Source organism: Mustela lutreola, chromosome 7 (genome assembly GCF_030435805.1).
Source record: "Mustela lutreola isolate mMusLut2 chromosome 7, mMusLut2.pri, whole genome shotgun sequence".
Taxonomy (NCBI): domain Eukaryota; kingdom Metazoa; phylum Chordata; class Mammalia; order Carnivora; family Mustelidae; genus Mustela; species Mustela lutreola.
The window spans coordinates 77,031,401-77,050,091 of NC_081296.1; the positions used below are offsets into that span (position 1 = coordinate 77,031,401).

Sequence of the window (18,691 nt, forward strand, 5' to 3'; positions counted from 1 at the left end):
ATGTTTAAAAGAATGCATAAATATATCAGTGCTGCTGGTGTTGATTTGCATATATTGAGTCAGTATGACATGCTTTATGAGTTACTCTGGCTGGAAGCTTATTCATTCATTCATTTATTTTTAAAAATTTATTTATTCGACACAGAGAGAAAGAGCACAAATAGAGGAAGTAGCAGGCAAAGGGAGAAGCAGGCTCCCTGCTGATCAGGGATCCCGATGGAGGGCTCGATCCCAGGACTCTGGGATCATGACCTGAGCCAGTGATAGACACTTAACCGACTGAGCCACCCCCATGTCCCTGGCTGGAAGTTTAAAGATAACAGTAATTAGGGCTTATAGTACATTAAGTAGAGTTACAGTGACATTTTAACAATCACATTCACTCTAACCAAACCCCGAAAACTAATAGGAACCATACTCTGTCCCTCATTCATGTATTTTACTTAACAGTCTCAGATTTGTTCTTGACAGTAGGCTGAACTTCCCGTTTTCCATTATTCAAAGTGGGATTCACTGCATGGGGAAGGGTTGCCATACCTCTTCTGTTTCTATTGCCTTTCATCGAATAGGCAGTGCAGCAGTCAGCTCTTGCTAGGTGAGTGTCTAGGAAAAAACAAACCTGGATCTCAGTTTACTTCTTGTGCACATTACATGTCAGCACCTGTGTCTATCTCAGGCCCCGCCCCATGTGACTTCTCATTCTACAACCCAGGCAGGTGGACCAACTGCCATTTGGGATATGTCACACTCCTCCTGGAGAGAGAGAGTAAGCATACTAGTGGGAAACACCAGTGATTTTTTTTTTAAAGATTTTATTTATTTACTTGAGAGAGAGCTTGCACAGAGGGAGAGTGAGAAGAGGGAGAAGCAGACTCCTCCCCAAGCAGAGAGCTTGATGCAGGGCTTGATCCCAGGACCCCAGGATCATGATCATGAAAGGCAGATGCTTAACCGACTGGTTAGGCACCCCAGAAATACCAATGACTCTGAAAGCTTCTATTCAGAGCTGTCCTGTTGTCCCTTCCACTCACATCTCATTGGCTCAAAAAAAGGTCCACGTATATAAGCTTTGAGATTGCAGTATAACAAGATCTGTGTGAAGAAAGAAGGAAAAATGTATTACCAGATTATAGCCAAGCATGAAAATGTCTATAGGACATTGCAAGTCACACAGCAGTGGGTAGGGCTGTTCTGTCCTGTAGAGGAGAGCCAATATTTGGGGAAAATATCTCAATCTACCACAGGACTTCAGTGGCTCTATCTTTTCACTTATGTATATCAATCTAATTTGTAGGGTTTTCCTTTTCTTTTTCTCTTAAGAATGTGTTTTGCTAACTGTAAGCTACTAATGACAACACATAAAACATAGTCTTTTATTTTTTAGATTTTTATTTATTTATTTGACAGAGAGAAAGAGAGCAGGAGAAGGAATGTGAGCAGGAGGAGTGGGAGAGGGAGAAGCAAGCTTCCCGCTGAGCAGAGAGCCCCATGCGGGGCTCGATCCCAGGATCCTGAGCCAAAGGCAGACAGTGACTGAGCCATCCAGGTGCCCCAAAGCATAATCTTTTTTTTTTTTTTAAGGTTTTATTTATTTATTTGACAGAGAGAGATCACAAGCAGGCAGAGAGGCAGGCAGAGAGAGAAGAGGAAGCAGGCTCTCTGCTGAGCAGACAGCTGATGCGGGGCCCAATGTGGGGCCCGATCCCAGGACCCTGAGACCATGACCGGAGCCAAAGGCAGTGGCTTAACCCACTGAGCCACCCAGGCACCCAAGCATAGTCTCTTTTAAAAGAGAGCTCTGTCTCCATTTCAGGATGAGCTTCACTGTGTCTTGTCCTGTGGAACCAACCCTCTCACAGCTGGTGTTTATATCTGCATGAGGTCACTGGCTGGCATTTACAGGCAAACCCTCTTGTTCTGTGTCCGCAACTGAGAAGAGGAGGAGGGAAGGATTCAATATTCATATTTACACATATTTATTGAATCTCCAGTCTGTGTCAGGCACTGTAGCAGATGCAAGGATAGAAGGGTAAACAACACAAAGCCTTCCATGAGCTTACACTGAGTATACAAGCAAGATGATATTAGGTAGTGACAAGTGCTCCAAAGACAGTAAGGAAAGGAGAGGAAGGCAAGCTAGGATGACCAGAGGAGGTGACACTTGAGCAGAACCTTCATTAAAATGATGGCACGAGCCATGAGTATTTGGAAGGAAAAGCATTCTTCGGTGTAGTGCAAAGATCTTGAGGTGGGAATGTACTTGGCAATATGGAGAAACCTCTAGGAAACCAGGGTACTGGAGCAGAGCAGAGAGAGTATAGTAGGAAACAAAAAAGTCACATAAGAACTTGGGGATTTATTCAAAATGTGTTGAGAGGCCATGAGTAGTTTGGAGCAGGAAGGTGACATGATCTCATTTGTTTTTAAATCAGAAACAGTGTGGAGAATCACAGCAGTGGAAGCACATTCTATTTTTTAGTTTTATTCAACACCAGGATATGATTGTTAACACCACTGGTCCCATGTGTAGTATTAAAATTATTTTTTAAAGATTTTTTTTACTTTAAAGAGAGCATAAGGCAGGGTGAGGGAGAAAGAGAAACTTTAGCAGACTCTGTTCAGCAGACTCTGTGTTCAGCGTGGAGCACCACTCGGGTCTCTATCTCATGACCCTGAGATCAAGACCTGAGCCAAAACCAAGAGTCACTGACTGTACCACCCAGCTGTTCCCCCGCCCCCACACTCATATGTAATATTTAAATCACATGGGGTTAGGAGATTCATGTCTGTGAGCCCTGTGGTTATAATACGTTAATGTTTGTCTGAGGAAAGGGGGAAAAAACCAGCTCTGAATCACATTATTTTAGAAAAAGCAACTTTTAGACACTTGTTGGGAAAAATTTTAAATTAGTAACTTATCTAAAAGAGAAAATACAAGGGCCCCTGGGTTGCTCATTTGGTTAAGTGTTCAACTGTTGATTTCAGCTCAGGTCATGATCTCAGGGTTATGAGTTTGAGCCCTGTATGGGGCTCTGCGCTCAGCTTAGTGTGGAGCCTGCTTGAGATTCTCTGTCTCCCTCTATACCTCCCCCATGCACATGTGTGCTCTCTCTCTCTTAAAAGAGAGAGAGAGAGAGAGAGAGAGAAAAGGATAAAATACATTGAAGGTATTCTTAGCACCCCATATTGGAAGACCAGAGAAGAAACGTGTCATAGGTTATCAGATACTGAATTAAAAGCCCTCCATGCCTAAAGACACAAACTATATCTCAACGGCTGTAGTCTGCTTTGCTTGTTCAAGAACTCAACTTATTCAGGAAATTTTGTCAGTTTTCCCAGGAGTGATGCCCCAGAGGTGTTAGAGGAAATTATAGGACACTTGCTGGTAAGCCAAAATTCCTATATATTAATATATAATGAAATATAGAACTATCAAATGAATCCAGATCAAATGAATCTCTTATCCAGTCAGAGTACAATGTTCCTGGACTGTGTGAGAGAATTCTTTTCATGTACAGTGGACACAGTCACAGATTATATTACCTTCAAGAATTTGATGAGTTTAGGAGATACATCAGTCTGATCAACAGTGGAAAGCATGCTAGAATTTGAATCAGGAATCCTGTGCTTTATTTCTGGATCTCCAATTATGATTGTGTGACTTTGTGCAAATTACTTAACTTTTCTGAGTCTTAGCTTTCTCCTCTGTAGAAATGGAAGATACAAATATATTCTTTGTAGGGTTATTTGGAGGATTGGATGAAATAAATGTGCTGTTACAGTGCGTGGTGTGGATTAAGTACTCAATATTAGTTGAACCTGAATTCTGTAGGATGTTGCTCTCAGAAAGCTGCTATATCCAAGAATATTGGAGAAATCCATAAACACTAAAATGCTACAGAAAATAAGGTGTAGTGGCTATGAGATTTAATGTCAACGGTGTTCTAAGAGTACTTGCATCCTACAAGGGTTTTTTTTTCCTTAAAAACTCCAAATCATGAGTGGTTTTCATTTCAGGGATTAATGGATACAACTAGCATGAAATTCCAGGGTGTTTACTTTACCTAGGGTGCTTCCTGCTCTGAAGGGAACACGTAAATGACAGGGAGGATTAACCGTTAGTCGGTTTCCACACTAGGAGTAGCTAGAATGTACCCTCAAGCAGGCACTTCGTCCTCTTCCTGGTTGCATTCTTCAAAGATGGTGTATCAAAGCCGAGCATGACTCCTGGGAATGGTTTAGTCATGAAGAGCAGGACAGAAAAATTACCAATGAGCAACTACCAATGAACGGAAGGCTTTGCTGTTCCCTCTCCACAGAGCCCTGCACAAAAGGCAGCCACTTCATTGTCCTCCGTAGCACCACCCTCTGAGGTATTCCCACTTTCTTCATCCTTCCTTATAGGCTACCCATCTGTCCCAGTCCCCTTCTTTGAGCGGCACTTCTGTTTTTTTCTCCCACTCATACTAACCCAGCTTCACCACCTGGTGTAGAGCTTGAGGCTGGAATGGGAAGATGGGTTGCGGCCCAAACTGTCCAGGTATATAGGGGCTATAGCTGAGACATCATCCCTTGTACATGCCCAAGGAAATCCCTAGGGTCGCTACGCCCTTGAGATGACATCTGCGTGATTTCTGCCCCTTTTGTGACTTCGCCTTTGTTTACTTTCCTATCAGTTTTTCACGACGAGCTTAAAGGGCTCGATGTCATGTCCTTGCATTAACAAGCAAGGGTAGGATATAAGCCCTGCCTTGAATGCCTCTTCAGTGATAGTCAAAGTAAAGAGGAACTCTATCCCAAAGAGCCTCGAGTTGCTGTTTATAGCTCCCAAATGGTCCAGGGTAGAGATTTTCACTAGTAAAGATCCTTGTCGCCTGCTGGAGTAAGGCTTGCTATCCGCAGCTGCTTCCGAACATCCTGCAAATTGCAAAAACCAGGCTCAGCTCAGAGCGTCGCCCTCCTTGCCGGAACTACAACTCCCAAGATGCCCCGCAACCTAGGAGTGCGCACGCGCGTCCGTAGCGGAGAGGGAACCAGCAGCACCGACAGAGCGGTCGGGTTGGGGCATCCGCGAGTGGGTCGGGCAACTCCCAAGGAGAAAGAAGCAGGCTTACGGGCGGGTCCCGGGAACCGAGGGACAGGCCTTTCCCGCGGGTCTGTGAAGAAGGTCGGCGGCCCCAACGGGAGCCAGTTAGGTAAGCCCAGCCCGGTGCTTTCCAGGAAGTCCGTCTGCGGGCGCAGGCAGGGAGTCGCACCGGCCATGGTGGCTGAGGAGGGAGAGGTTGCTGCCCTTCAGCCGCCAGCCCAGTTTTCCTAACCCTACTGGTGTCTCTTGGGAGGAGCGTGGAGACATTGGGGGCTGCTTGAGGGGGGCGAACGGGCCCGGGTAGGGGCCGTGGGGCGCGCTGGGCGTGGTCCGCGCTGGAGGCGCGCGAACCCCCGGTTGCTGATGAATCACTCGGGGGCCCAGCCTCCCCGGGTTCGGGACCGGCCCCTTCCCCTCCCGCCGGAGCCCGCGCCTGCCGAAGCTGCGCGAGCTCGCGGTGCCTGTCCGCCCCTTCCACTCCACGGAGGGGTAGCTGAGGGGCGATCCTCTTAAAAAGGCTTTCTCAGCAACACTCCTTCAAAGGCTTCTGCTAGTTGAAAGTTAGAAAGAAAGTGGAGAAAGGGAAAAAAAAAAAAAAAAAAAAAACGAACCTTAGGTCACACCCTTTTGCGGGCGGGGAGGGGGGTTTAAATCTGGCTTGTCTTGGATTTGCCGTTTTTGATCTATATCCTCTGCCTTAAAATAAATTCCTGGCTCCTGGGCGGCACAGCTGGATCCAGCTGTGAAGTTTGTGTGTTGATTTGTTTTGAGGACGTGACTGGGTCGTTGTATTTCTGCTTATGAAGTTGGTGTGTTTCCTCTGCAAGCCTGCAATCTAATTACAAACAAATGGGAAAAGAGCTTTTTTCTTTCCCTTTCTTTCTTTCTTTTTTTTTTTTTTTTTTTTTTAGTGTTTAGTTAAGAATCGCATTTCCAACGTGCCCTTGGCTTCTCTTAAAACCAAAAGTCGTCTGGTAATGAACACTGCAGTAAAACTTATCCCAGGAGGTCATACTTGCACAGGAAATAAGCCTGTGGAGATTTAAGTTAGCTCTGTGCGGTCTCCCTTGGTTTGTAACATTTTCATGCAGCTCATGTTTCTTTTTCTGAGAATCCTTCAGATTAATTTTTTGGAGGATTAGTTTGATTAATTAATTGGCCTGTCAAAAAATATATTAGGCTTAGAAAAATAGTTTTGTCCAGCCTCATTTATTTTTGCTAGTCTCTTCCTTCTAGTCTTTGGCTTTTATCCTTCCCCTTCTTTCAGAGTCGGAAGTCATTATATTTACAGTCCCCTTTCTAACTCATTTCTAGGAAAGAAAAAAAGAATTAAAATGCGAAACTCAGTATATTCTAACTCTATAAGCTTCCTTACTTTCCCTCTGGTGAGAATTTCTTGTTTCTTTATTTTTTTTAAGTAATCTCTGCTCCTCACCTGGGGCTTCAATTCACAACCCAGAGATCAAGAATCTTGCGCTCTACCCAGCTATCCAGGTGTGTGGAGTTTGTTATTAGGGACACCTGAGTGGCCCAGTTGGTTAAGGGTCTGCTTTCGCTAAGGTCATGGTTCCAGGGTCCTGGGATCCAGCCCCCATTCTGCCTTGCTCAGTGGGGAGCCTGCTTCTCCCTCTGCCCCTCCCCCTGCTCATGCTCTCCCCCTTCTGTCAAATAAACTTAATTAAGTAAGTAAGTAAGTAAAATAAGGTTATTAGACCAGATGATCCCAAGATTATTCTAGCCCTAAATATCTCTGATTTTTAATATTCATTTATTTTATTCATTCAGGGAACATTGGCCCCATTTGTCACTCCAAGTCCTGTGGTAGACCCGAAGGAACAAAAATGATTTCCTGAGAATGTTACTGTCCCAGTTCTCAATTTCTTTTAATCATGTTTTTATGACTAATTCTAAAGTTTTGTGGTCTACCCTCCAGGCCAAATTATTCTGCAGTTAATAACTTCACCTGAAGGTAGCCCTCAGGCTATACTCTCTCTACAGTTTTGAGTATGTGACAAATCTACATAGAATACAGTACAATTTTGTAAATTTATTTGGAACCTGGGGCGATCTGACTGTATGAAAATCAGTTAGCAATATCATAGGGAGAGTGAGAGGCGGTGGGGATAAAACTATACTGGGATAGAAACCAAAAGAGGGAGAGGAAAAGATGAGAAAGAAAGATGAAAGAGAACTTGGTAAAACCGGAGAAAAGGGCCTCCTGGGTTTTCAGATATCAGTTGGATGTACTAATATATGTTACTAATATAGTAAATCTTGTTATTTAGGCTCTTATTTTTTATGGTTCCAGTTAGCTGGCAAACTATTCATCATGCTTTTTGCTTTTCAATTGTTCTTTTTTTTTTTTTAAAGATTTTATTTATTTATTTGACAGACAGAGATCACAAGTAAGCAGAAAGGAAGGCAGAGAGAGAGAGAGGAGGAAGCAGACTCCCCACTGAGCAGAGAGCCCGATGCGGGACTCGATCCCAGGACCCTGAGATCATGACCTGAGCAGAAGGCAGTGGCTTAACCCACTGAGCCACCCAGGCGCCCGCTTTTCAATTGTTCTTAAAGTTAAATATGTATGGGCTCTGTCTTGATTAAAATAGTTGAGGAGGGCATTATTTTCTAGGCTGTCATAGTGGCTAAAGCATTATTTTCTATTATATCAGTGATATATTATATATTATATCAGATCTATATTATATCAGTGACTTTCCTTGAAGACATTTGATTTATATATCATACTTATTCTTTTTGTTTGTTTGTTTTAAGGTTTGTTGTTGTTGTTTTTAAGTAATCTCTATACCCTGCAGTCCCTAGTTCCAGTCATGTTCCACCAACCAAAACAGCCAGGGACCATCACTTACTCATTTTTATAGAAGATCAACACAACTATAAATCACAGCTATAAGATCATATTGAGAGGAAAATACTATAGAAAACAGAAAAGTCTACTGGATTTCTGACAGTCCGTTAGGTACCTATTGAAATTGTGTAGGATCAATCTAAATTTGCTATTTATGAAAATTAAATGTGAACATATATTCTGATAGCTGTGTCTGTAATCCATTTGGGTATTTGCAGTAATGAAGGAATAAAGATGTGAGTAATTGAGAGTGGCAAATAATTGAAAATGTAGTTGTCTATTATGTCATATTCTAGAATTTCATTTGAAACAAAATGATTAACGTATCTTGAAGCAAAGTGCTACTTTGTATTTTTATTGAGTTATCAGTAACGTTCAATAAAATGCACATATGTTGAGTGTCCAGTTCAAGGAGTTCTAACAACTTTATACACTGTAACTTCTAGCAAAATAAGATAGAAAACATTTTTATCACCATAGAAAGTTCCCTCATGCCCCTTTCTAGTCATTCCTCACCCACACTCCTCCACTAAGGCAACCACTTTCAGCCTCGTGTTTCTGACACCATAGATTTGTTTTGCCTACTCTTGGACTTGACATAAATGGAGTTGTACAGTAGTATATGCTTTTTTGTGTGTCTGGCTTCTTTTGTGTTATATAATGTTTTTGAGATTGATCTGTGTGTATTGGTACTTTTTTGTAAAAAGATTTTGCCAGAGAGAGCGTAAGCAGGGGGAGGGGCAGAGGGAGAAGGAGAGGGACAAGCAGACCCAGCTCAGAGCTTGGCAGGGAGTTCAAGGCCTAGTGGGAGGTGGGGGAGCGCCTTGATCCCAGGACCGTGAGATCATGACCTGAGTGTTTAACCCAGGTGCCCCAGTTGGTACATTTTTATTGAAGAATGTATTCCATTATAAGAACATAACCTAAGCTCTTTATCTGTTTTATTTTTGATGAATGTTTGGGTTTTTTCCAGGATTGGGTTATTAGAAATAAAGTTGTTATGAACATTTCCTTTACAAATCTCTTGGGGATAGATGTTCTCATTTTTCTTGATAAGTACCTAGGAGTGGAATTACTGAGTCATAGGGTAGATGTATGTTTAACTTTACTAAAAAACTGCCACACAGTTCTCCAAAATGGTTTATATATGAGTTCCAGTTGCTTCACATTTTTTTTTATGTTGCTGAATTTTAGTGCTGTCAGACTTTATTTTAGCCACATTAGAAGCTGTAAAATGGTACTTCGTTGTGGTTTTAATCTGTATTTTTTTTTTTTTTTTTTTTTTTTTTTGGTAAACTTTATTTACTTGTCAGAGAAAGGGCATGCATGCACAAACAGAGGGAGGGGCAGGCAGAGGGAGAGAGAGAAGCAGGCTACCTATGCAGGAATCCATCCCAGGACTGGGATTATGACCTGAGCCAAAGGCAGCTGCTTAACTGACTGAGCCTCCCAGGTGTTCCTTAATTTGTTTGTTTGTGGGTTTTTTTTTTTTTTTTTTTTTTTTTACAATTAAGGAACTTCACTAGGTAGTAATTGACTTCTCTTGTAAAGTATCTGTTAGTCTATTTTTTTCACTGGGTGATTGATCTTTTAACTGTAGTTTTTAGGAGTTCTTTATATATTGTGAGTACAAGTCCTTTTCAGATGTACATTTTTTACCCAGTCTTTGGCTTTTCTGTTTATTTTCTTGATGATGTGATGAGCAGAAATTTTTAATTGTTATGAAGTCCATTTTATCGGTTTTTAACTTTATGGTTAGTGTTTTTTGTGCCTGTCCCTAGGGTTGCAAAGATATTCTCTGTTTCTTTTCCGAAGCATACTTGTTCCAGGTTTTATATTTAGGTCTGTGGTCCCTCTCAAATTAATTTTTTTGTAAAGATGGGAGGTAGGAGTTTAGGTTCATTTTCCCTTCATTCAGATATCTAGTTGTGCCAGCAACATAGTTAAAAAATTTTTTTGCCTTTCTCCCTTAGATGGACTTGGTATGTTAATTGAAAATCAGTAGGGCTACTTTTTATTTTCATTGTGCTTTTATTTGTAGTGTCTTAAGCGTGGGCCCTGTATCTTTAAAAGGAAAAGGAAAATATAAAAACCTTTTATGCACTTCTTCCAGACTGCAGCTACCCTGAGATTAATCCAGGGCTGGTTACCTTATATTTTTTGATGCAGGACTGCCAATAATGAATTTGAATTTGAAATGGGTTTCCTGTAGGTTGAGGTAATGGAGGCAACCTTAGTTTCAGTAGCAGTTACACCATGCCCATAAGCCAGGCTGATACTGGGGAGAAAGGAGATTCAAGCCCAGAGAGATCTCCTCTATTAGAGCAAGCTATAAAGAGCTTAATATTTCCTTGTTTGTTGATTTGCTGAAAATAGAACTATATATAATCCATGTATTTTAGTTTCCATCTTTTTACTCCACTACTCTAGTCCTGTCCTTTGTGCAACACAATTCCTGACTTAGACTTGAAACAATTTCTAAGGAGACAGGTTGGTTTTTTCTTCTCCCAGATTTTACTGGCCGATATAACACAATACAATACTATTTTTTAAAGAGTGTCACCTCAACTGTGAGGTAGGAAAGATGTTGGGATTTGGAGCCGATGGCCAAGAAAGAATTCTCGAGACATCTTTGGTGCAAAAAGGTAGTTTTTATTAAAGCATGGGGAAGGACTTGTGGGCAGAAGGGGCTGCACTAGGGTTGTGAGGAGTGGCGCATTGTATACTGTAAAGTTGGGAGGGGGTTAGAGATGGGGAAGCCTCTAAGGAATTTTGGAAGCAAGGTTTCCAGGACCTTGAATAGGGCTAGCTGTTGTTAGGAAAAGGTCATTTTTTTTTTTTTTTTTTTTTAAAGATTTTATTTATTTATTTGACAGAGAGAAATCACAAGTAGATGGAGAGGCAGGCAGAGAGAGAGAGAGGGAAGCAGGCTCCCTGCTGAGCAGAGAGCCCGATGCGGGCCTCGATCCCAGGACCCTGAGATCATGACCTGAGCCGAAGGCAGCGGCTTAACCCACTGAGCCACCCAGGCGCCCAGGAAAAGGTCATTTTTTACTGTCTAAATAAACCTTAGTCATGAGACCCTTCTGGTGTATATCAGTGGTTTATATGGGGGATAACTGCCAGAATATATCTTGGGGATAGAGATAAAGCAAGTTTCCAAAGGAATTTTCACACCCTAAGGTAGACCCCCAGGATTCTGGGGGTGGGGCTAAGAAGCCTTTTGCCCCTAGCAAAGCGTTAACATCCAGGCAGCTGAGTTCCTAGAGGAATGTTACTCTGCCTGTCTCAGGGACTTGCAGTGGACTGCAAGTAGTGAAGAAGTATAGTTTTTCCTTTGCCTTTGTTTTCCATGCCAAACTGTATTACTCCAGTGTAGCTATTTGAATTTTTCCTCATTTCCTTTTGGGCTTTGTTCATCCATATCCATATTTTTATATGGGTGTATCATGGTGTATCTGTTTTTTCTGTTATGACACTGAACAATAATCAGGAAACACTGTCTCCTGACAGTGACACATGTGTGTGTCACAATGACACATGTGTGTCATTGTTAGTAAAGAGTAAGCTGGAGATGGAGAAAAGAGCAGTTAGGGGACTTTTTAGTGGGGAATCTTGAATCCAAAGCTTAAGTAAAATAGAAGCAAAGTTAACATTTTCAAAGACAGGTTACCTTTCTGTGGAAATACAGGACAGCTCAGGTTTCCTTATTTTCTCTCTTTAATATATAACAGCTTTATTGAAATTCACACACCATCCAGTTCTCCCACTGGAAGAGTACCAGTCAGTGGATTTTAGTATATTCAGAGAGTTGAGCAACCATCACCATAATCCATTTTAGAACATTTTCATCATGCTGAAAAAGAAACCCCTTACGCATTAGCAGCTGCTGCTGGCTTTCCCCAGCCTCTCCTGTCCCCTACCACCCCAGGCAGCCATTAATCTGCTTTCTGTCTATGTGGGTTTGCCTATTCTAGACATTTCATAAAAATGGAATCATACAGTATATAATCTTTTGTGACTTATTTCTTTTGCTCTTATGCTCTGAATAGTTTGAGAGTCGTTGAAATACAGAGAAGCAGCTATCACTCACAGATGTGCACACTTTTTGACCTATAAAGATATATACTCCCTCAGGTACATATGCTCAAACACCTACACCTACTCACTAAAGAACACAAACACACCAAGACAAACTTGCAAACTAAGGTACCTGATACACAGAGATAACCCTTTATAAATAAACAGTTTCCTATCAGAGCATATCTGAGCACTAATATCATTACAAGTACATGCAAGTGAATACAGTTCCTGAAGTGGGTGAGAAAAAAAATGGATGAAAATAGGGCAAGCTGCAAGAAAATGAGGGCTGAGGACAAGAGTAGAGGAGAATGTAATGGCAGGTTGAATTTATTTCACGTGTATTCTCTGAGTTTTTGGTTGTTTTAACCAGAAGCAACAATCTGACGTTTATATATTATTTAAATATGTATATAGGCATATAGGTAAGAGTCTTGAAGTTCCTGAGCCTATTGCATAGAAGACCCTTTGAGCAGGAGGTTATTAATTGTTATTATAAGGTAAAGGGATTTCTACATGGAAAACTATAACCAACAAAATATTTTGGTTCCCTGGGTGTGGTTTTTTTTTTTTTTTTAAGGTTTTTATTTATTTATTTGACAGAGACCAAGATCACAAGCAGGCGGAGAGGCAGGCAGAGGGAGAGGGAGAAGCAGGCTCCCCGCTGAGCAGAGAGCCCGACGTGGGGCTCTATCCCAGGACCCTGGGATCATGACCTGAGCCGAAGGCAGAGACTTAACCCACTGAGCCACTCAGGCGCCCCTGGTGTTATCTTTTTAGTTAAGAGTCATTATGGAGTATTTCTTTGATATGCATGCAGTGAAAAGAGAGGAGGCCCCTTAATGTATTACATTATAAGTCTGGTGTCTATTCAGGCAACCCTTACCCTGGTGCAGGTATTGCAAAATTTGAAATAATCCCAACATTTATTTTTGTTCATGGTGGGTGATCATTAACCCAAGTTAGTATTCTTAAAGACCTCTTTCTTTGTTTCCGCTTTAATAATGCCACTGGAGTGTTACACCTCCTTAGTGAAAGTATGGGAGTAGGTGAAGGTGAGTTGGTGGGGGGGGGCAGAATGCTTAATTAGATTGGCAAATATCAATAAATATGTGATTATTTGAAAGTCAGATGCATATTTTCATCTCTCCAAGGCCTTGTAATTCATCTGCACACCCTTTCCACCTGCCTTTGCTTTGCCACTTTGAGCCCTCATTATTACTCCTTGTCAAGCAATCTTTTTTAAAATCCAATTAACATAGTGTATTGTTAGTTTCAGAGGTAGAGTTTAGTGATTCATCAGTTGCATTTAACACCCAGTGCTCATTACGTCAAGTGCCTTCCTTTATGCCCGTAACCCAGTGACCCCTTCCTCCACCCACCTTCCCTCCTCTATAGTTAAGAGTTTCTTACAGTTTGTCTCTGATTTCATTTAATTTTATTTTTCCCTCCCTTCCTCTATGATCCTCTGTTTTGTTCTTAAACTCCACATATAAATGAAATAATATAATTGTCTTTCTCTGATTAACTTATTTTGCTTAACATAATACCCTCTGGTTCAATCCGTGTCATTGCAAATGGTACGATTTGATTTGATTTGATTTTGTTTTATTTTATTTTTGATGGCTGACTGATACCCCACATCTTCTTTATCCGTTCAACTATTGATGGACATCTGGGCTGTTTCCAGAGTTTGGCTATTCAAACAATCTTTCTGCTCTCCTAAGACATGGTACTGCATCCCAGGTGAACTCCTGGGTATAGTTTGCTCTCGAGAGAGAGAGAGTAGTGCTTATCATTGCATTCAGCTCCTTAGCCTTCCCCCTTGCCATATCCTCTTCTCTTTTTGTCTTTTCCCATTGCCAACACCTCACTTCTGGCATATATCTCCTTCTGAATAGAATACCAGGGATGGAGCACCTGGGTGGTTCAGTGGGTTAAAGCCTCTGCCTTCCGCTCAGATCATGATCCCAGGGTCCTGGCTCTCCATTCAGCAGGGAGCCTGCTTCCCCTCTCTCTCTGCCTGCTCTCTGCTCTCTTGTGATCTTTGTGTCAAATAAATAAATAAAATCTTTAAAAAAAAAAAAAAAGGATACTAGGGAAGCCTCTTCAAAGAAATGTTGTTTGAACTGTCCCTGAAAGATATGAAAGGATTTGAACAGGAGAAAAGGGGAAAAGATATAATGAGCAGTGTGATCTGAGGGTTGGAGGCAGAAAAGCAAGGAACTGTACTACTTTGTCAGAATATAGGGTGTGCGAAGATCACTCCTTCCCTTTTCCTTTCCTGTCCTTTTGCTGGCTCCTTTCCTATTCCTTCCCTACCCCTTGCGCGTACTTTGATCTCTTTGCTTAGTATATGCTTCTCCTCTTTAGCTAAATCTGTCCTTCCCTTACCACCCACAGTGATCTCTGATCTTTTGTAGCACTATTTACCAGTCCCATTCTTTTATCAGTTAATTTTATTTTGCTTTGATTTTTTTTAAGTAGTTTTATGTGCATGTCTCATTTTCCCAAAGGTGTATTATGCATTAGCCAAGGTTTTTAGGCCTCAGGGAAAACGACTGACACTTAAGCTAGGTTTCCAGAAGGTATGATGGCAGGGTTGGGAATTGCAGTGGATTGTTTTTAAGATAGCTGAATTCCCTTACAGCTGGGTTCTCAGCTGGGAACCCAGAGCTGGCACTTGGAAAGCCTTTGTACTTCCTCCTCCGCCTGCAGCTTGCATGGACTCTCTTCAGTTTTCTGTTGTGCCGCTGCTCCATTGTAGGACACTAATCTGGATTTTTTTTTAAGACTGCATTATAGTATTTACCTTTCTTGATCGCTGAGGTTTCTTTGGTGCCCTCTTAAATCTTGCACCCAGGGCAAGTGCCTTTCTCCCTCATCCTTGCCCCAGCCCTGCTTCATTATCTCCTTTTTGGACTGGCTTTCTCTTGTTTTTTTGCTTTCCCCTTAGCTTCAGCATATGACTTAAACTTGCTGTGATGCTGTCCCCAGACCAGAGACATATGATCTCTCAATTCAGGTTTTGTTTCCCAGCTTTCCATATTCCTGGTGAAGAATTGGACTGCTCTCCTGCCCGGGGTAGGGATATCCATCCCTTGCACCAAATATCTGTGAGGGAGGGGAATTGATGGTTGCTTAGCCTGTATACTAAACAGGATCTGGGGTAAGGTTGGTCCCAGACAAGGGGGCTTAGGGTTGGTCATCCCCAAACATGCTTATTTTGGTACCAGAGGTCAGAGGTACCTGTGCCTTTAATTTTTTTTTGTATCTGCACTGCACATGGCAGATTAACAGCTAAAAAGTAGGTGTGTCTCTTATGTAGTGTCTGTTTATTGCTGTGAGTCTGACCTTTTGACCATTAGAATTAACCTTGGAGATAACAGACTAATCAGAGCAATATTTGTAATATTTAACATAAATTACTGAAATTTGTTTTATCATTTGAATGATATCTAATTTTAGAACAAGTTAACTATTTTTAAACATTTTAGAAATTAATTTTCTAGTTCAGAAAGAAAAGGGAAATAGAGTGTTGATAATCTATTGAGTAAAAAGTGATAATAGGTCTTTATTGTCTCTAACCCCTGGCCCAGTTAGGATATGGTTAAATCAGGTACTCCCATCATTGATCTCAAAGCTTACTGATCCCCAGGGATGCCTGGGTGGCTCACTTGGTTAAGCAGCTACCTTCCACTCAGGTTGTGATTGAGCCCCACATCAGGCTCCTTGCTACATGGAGAGCCTGCTTCTTTGCTCACTTGCTCTCTCTCTCTGACAAATAAATAAAAATCTTAAAAACAAAAAACAAAAACTTTCTGATCCCCCCTTATTATACACGTGTTTAGTGTCTCTTATGTTGCAGGCAGTATGATGGTATAATATAAATAATGACATAAAATAATGTAAAATATAAAATAATATAAAAGTACATGCCTTCAGAGTGCTCACAACCTGAGGAGGAAAGAGATATTTTGATAAATTTTGGTAGAAATGTGGGCAAGGTGGTAACTTGGCACCTATCTTCTACTGTTCTCTTTGTATACATCCATCTCTCACTTTTATGTATTCTTTTTTAGTCTTCATCTTTCTTACCTAATCTCTGCAGTTAACTGCATTATATGGATTACAGCATAGTAATATGAACTAATGAAGTATTCCTTAAAATGAACTTTGAGAATAATTAATGACTTCATTAGCTAACATTTAGTGAACACCTGCCAATAAGTATTCTAAGTGATTTATATGTATTTATTCATCTAATGAATTAATACATATATTAATTCATAGAATATATTAATATATATTCATATAATATATAACATAGAATATATTAATACCTATATTAATTCATCTAATGAATTAATATATCAGGCCCACGAGATAGGTACTATTATTATTTTTGTTTCACAGATGAGAACACAGGGACAAAGATAGTTCACTATATTGTCCAAGGTTACCAATTGAAATCTTTGTGGGAAGACTGAAATCTTTTCAAAACTATTTTAAATGTCATTTTTTGTAAAATGTATTATAAAATTTTTCCTAATCTTCTTTCTTCCTTTCTTCTTTTCTTTCTTTTTCTTCAAGATAAGTGTACTATTTCATTTCCATCATCCATTTCAACCATTCCTCTCCCTGCCCTTCTGGTAACCATCTGTTCCCACCAGCATCCTAGAATACAAAACCCACCTGGGGAGATTTAATTGTTGCACATTGTAAGATTTCATTCTTTTTTTATGGCTGTGTAATATTCCATTGTATACCGCATCTTCTTTATTCATCTGTTGATGGACACTTGGACTGCTTCCATATCAATATTTTTGTATCCTTTGGGTAAATACCTAGTAGTACAATTGCTGAGTTGTAGGGTAGTTCTTTTTTAATTTTTTGAGGAACCTCCATAGTGTTTTCCATTGTGGCTGCACCAGTTTGCATTCCCACCATGCAAGAGGGTACCTTTTTCTCCACATCCTCACCAGCACTTGTTGTTTCTTGTGTGTGTGGTTTTTTTTTTTTTTAAATTTTAGATGTTCTGGCAGTTGTGAGGCGGTATCTCATTGTAGTTTTAATTTGCATTTCCCTATGATGAGTGATGTTAAGCATTTTTTCATGTGTCTGTGGCCATCTGTATGTCTTCTTTGGAGAAAGTCTGTTCATGTTCTTCTACCCATTTTTTAATTGGGTTATTTGTTAATTTGGGGTGTTCATTTGTATCAGTTTCTTATGTATTTTGGGTACTAACCCTTTATTGAATATATATTTTGCAAATATTTTCTTTTCAGTGGGTTGCCTTTCAGTTTTGTTGATTATTTCCTTTGCCATGCAGAAGCTTTTTATTTTGTCATAGTCCTGATAGTTTATTTTTGCTTTTGTTTCCCTTGCCTCTGGAGACGTATGTAGAAATGTGTTGCTACAGCTGATGTTAGAGAAATTATGTTTTGTGCTCTCTTCAAGGATTTTAATAGTTTCAGATCTCACATTTGGTCCTTAACCCATTTTGAGTTTATTTTTGTGTATGTGAAAGAAAGTAGTCTAGTGGCGTCTTTTGCATGTAGCTGTCCAGTTTTCCCAGCACCATTTTTTGATGAAATGAAATTCTTAAATGGAATCCTTCAAACTTAGTTTAACCAAGATGATTTGGAGGATATAAAATTGAGAATTCATTGTGTGCATTGGGTATTATTCTGTGCTACTGATTTGTCTTCTGAGGTTTTTGATTTATAGGCTGTTAGTAATTGCATTACATTGTTCCACAATTTTGTGTTTTTGTTTTTTTTTTTATTTTATAGGTTGTCCTTCTCTTTTGCATCTAGCTGTGGCTTCTTGTTGCCATTTACTCTCACTTTAGTAATTTGTTTCTGTTACTGTGTAGTGTGTTGTAACATAAAAGTAAAACCTTGGTAGAAAGTATTTTATAGAGGCAGCGTGATACAGTTTAAAAACCATGGATTTTGGGGTCCGGTTCAAATCTCACATCCACTGTTGAGAAAGAAGGTAGATCCTTGGGCAGGCACTGTATTGTCTGAGTTGCAGTTTCTTCATTTATGATACGGGGATAGTAATATTTTTCAGAATTAGTATGAGGTGATGTATATAGTAAAGTACCTGGCATATAGTAGGTATGCAGATAAAAGTTGATTTTTTTTTTTTTTTTTTTTGCTTCCATATCAGGATATGGCATCTGGATTCCTTGTTAATTTGAGAAACTCAGGCAAATGAAAGGAATATGTTTTTAAGATGTAAGGTATAGTCTTATTCTATCACTTAAAAATCAATTTCATGGGTGCTTGGGCAGCTCAGATGATTAGGGATCTGCCTTCAGCTTAGGTCATGATCTCCAGGGCCTGGGATCCAGTCTCACATTGGGCTCCTGGCTGACTAGGTGGGGAACCTGCTTCTCCCTCTCCCTCTGCCTTTTTCCCTGCTTGTATGCTCTCTCTTTCTCACAAATGAGTAAATAAAATCTAATTATATATATATATGTACATATATATATAATATGTATATATATACACGTATATATACACATATAATTTTTTCCCACAGTTGATATGATAATTGTTAATTTGAGAAATATTATCCTGAACTTTTGTTTTGGGTCCTCTCAGCAACCTCTCCTTTTCCTTGCATTAAATTGCCTTTAATTCTGT

General features: G+C 40.3%; 1 protein-coding gene across 2 annotated transcripts in view; it reads left to right on the forward strand.

Annotated features, from left to right (window-relative positions):
• The first annotated feature begins 5,014 nt into the window (after positions 1 to 5,014).
• Positions 5,015 to 18,691, forward strand: part of TMOD3 (tropomodulin 3) — a 77,593-nt gene continuing 63,916 nt past the window's right edge. The window contains exon 1 of one of the 2 annotated variants that reach the window (XM_059181559.1): positions 5,015 to 5,195. The gene's annotated coding sequence lies outside the window, so the exon portion shown is untranslated. The remainder of the gene's footprint in view (positions 5,196 to 18,691) is intronic. The other variant, XM_059181558.1, reaches the window with a different exon arrangement.